Source organism: Mangifera indica, chromosome 14, assembly GCF_011075055.1.
Source record: "Mangifera indica cultivar Alphonso chromosome 14, CATAS_Mindica_2.1, whole genome shotgun sequence".
Lineage (NCBI taxonomy): Eukaryota > Viridiplantae > Streptophyta > Magnoliopsida > Sapindales > Anacardiaceae > Mangifera > Mangifera indica.
Genome location: NC_058150.1, coordinates 10205492 through 10208556, shown reverse-complemented (window position 1 = coordinate 10208556; position 3065 = coordinate 10205492).

The window sequence follows — 3065 nt, the reverse complement described above, 5'->3', positions numbered from 1 at the left end:
TAGAATTATGCATACAAGTCTGTGTGGCTGATAAAGAGTTGAAAAAGATGTACGATCAGAAAATAGAAATGTCATGGCACTCATATATGCATAAGTCATAACGAGTGAATCATATCTGTATAGTAAGGAAATGAATAAATGTGTGAAAGAAAATAATTATGATACGTGTTAAATGTGTGTTCTGTGTCAATTATTTTGTTGTAAATAGTTCAGACACGCTGAGTATGGAAAAGATTAGAAAAGATTAGAAAAGATTAGAAAAGATTAGTACTGGTATAAAATGCTTTAAGTGTTGAGTATGATTTTCTTACTGAGTCATAGTCGCTCACTCCGTTTAATTTAATATTTTACAAGTAAAGAGTTACAACAAAGGTTCTCAGGGAGTACTAGTGAGACATGAGGCTAAGGGAGGAAGGCACCATAATTTTGTTGATTTAAATGTTATGATGTATATGTAATATATATATATATATATATATATATATATATATATATATATATATATATATATATATATGACTAGTTTTGAAAATTGGTTATAAAGTTTCTATGGGTGATAATTTTTATGATGGTTATTATTATGTACTTATTTTATTTATTATGATTAGGTTATGAAAATCCAGTCGATTGGTAGGACTGGCTTATGAGAATTATTAATTAGGAGTGTTACAGGGCATAATTAAAAAAAGAAAAAATATTCCCCGGGCCCTCTTAAATAAGGGAACTCTTGCCATTTTTCTGGAACACACCTAATGGTTAGGAGAGGTTACAAAATGCCTGTGCATGGAATTGAATGACTCAAGAGGGAAATCCAAACTCTGTCTAATTACCATACACTCTATGAAACACAACATAAATACATCATAATCCTTGGAGTTTGTGTCTTAGGGGTGGACGTCATACTCTCATGTAGTACTAAGTCATTATATCGAGGTGTCCTTTGCGTAGTGGACCAAAAACTCATGGTCTACAATAATTTAGGTATGTAAGTGGTATACGGTCACATCCGATGCACAAGCCTATTTAGGGAGTATGTAAAACTCTGATAGGAGTCATATACCATGCTCATCTATAATCAGAAATCAAGGACCCCAAGACCCAATGTGTATAATCAAAATTTATAGGTATGAAAACGTGTAAACATTGAAAAATTACAATAGAGACACATTAAGTATATAAATAAATAATGATAACCCATAACATGTATAATACCTAATTGGCAATCCTCCATGGTCTGTAAAATAATCCTAGTGTATAATCTACCTCTACCATATTTGTGAAAAGCTCAAGCCACTTATACTTACCCCACAGGGTGCCACACCACCTATTGTGCTTAAAGTCGATAAGCCCTACGAAGAATGTGTAGGTCATCATCCAATTTTCTTGGATGATGACATGCTACTTATATTGATGCTGATGCAAAAATGCCATCAAAGAATCTACATGTTAGTGATCGATATGAAAGTAAGAATTGTTATTTTCACATTTATAAAACATTTATACAAAGTCATTGGATAAAGTCCACTTACATCATTGGCCAGCCACATGTCAAATCATATGCCAAAAGGTTTGCTTTGTACTTCACTTTTATGTTGTACACCTTGGCGATCTCAAATCCTCTAGCTTGTTGATACAATTTCTTAAATACTTCCTAACGCTCAATAGTTAAGGAGGGAATTGTCTGAATCACTCATTTCACCTTCAGTTTCAGCAAGTTTGTGTAGACCCTACCATGAGTTGTCTACACTAACTATACAAATATAAGAATTTGTTATATTAATAATTAATCTTAATTAACACATTCAGTGGAATGGGTACCTTTTGCAAGAATGGAGAATGAGGTTTGGCTGAGGAATCTTCTTATACTGTCAAGACCGCCAATTGTACACTCATGATGGACTAAGGAAATAACATAATGTTTTTAGTGATCAATATATAGAATAAATTACATTTAATTATGGATATATCTTATCAAGATCTCTCTGTGACAAGACATCGATTCACTCATCCCCCTATGAAACAATGTCAATGACCCATTGACTAGTATTAGGAGGAAGGTCTGTAAGGAAGAACAATCCTTTATCTTGAAAATATGACCAAAAAAAAATTAATCACCATATTAAATTGAATTGCATTCAACTGACTTAAGAACAATAATATACCTACCATGATCAGTGATGGTGTACATGAAGAACCCTCAACTGATACTCCCTTACACCCACTACCTTGTACGAAGATTAATAATAAATTATTCAATAACAGTTCATTTAGGATGTCATAACAAATAATTACTATTCTTGACTAGGGAAAAAGATGGACTAATGGGGCCCATAGGCGAAAACCTATAAGCACTATCGCAAGCACCGTGTATGAAGATATACGTGTTAGTCTAACAAGTATATAAAGTTTAAATAACAAAAAAAAATTAAATTTCTTTGGCCTTTTCACCTGATAGACTATATTTGGATGGATATGGGTCACTATGTCCTCCAAACAACTCATTCGATCCTTTAGACCAGACATTTGGTCTTGCAAACGAGACATTTAGTCCCGTAAACTATACATCTTGCCTAATAAAAGATTGCCCCATCAGGCAATGCAACATCAAAGGTGGACTCAATGGTGAAAGGTACACTCGGGGATATGGGCAATAAGTGCTCAATTATTGGGGGCAAAGTTAGGGATGCAACATCAAAAGATGACACCATGAGTGACATAGGCAATGTACACTCTATTGTGGGGTGCTAGACATTAGGACTAGTACTGACTGGAGAGTGTACTATAGTGGGCTCAGTGGTAGGAGGCAAAACTAATGCCATGACTAGAATAGGATCAATGCTCGAAAGATCAATGTTAGGAGAAGCTGATGTGGTTCTCCTAAAGAGGACGATATGGACGAATAAGATGATATGATTGGCATTCCTATATAGCAAAGGATGTTCTCATGGCAGTCTATGGCTTCCTCCTTTAATGTTATAACGAGAGGGAAATTAACATCATCTTGTTTAACTAATTAAACTCATTAAACTTTTGTCTAAACAATCTTTGTAGCCTTATTAATATTT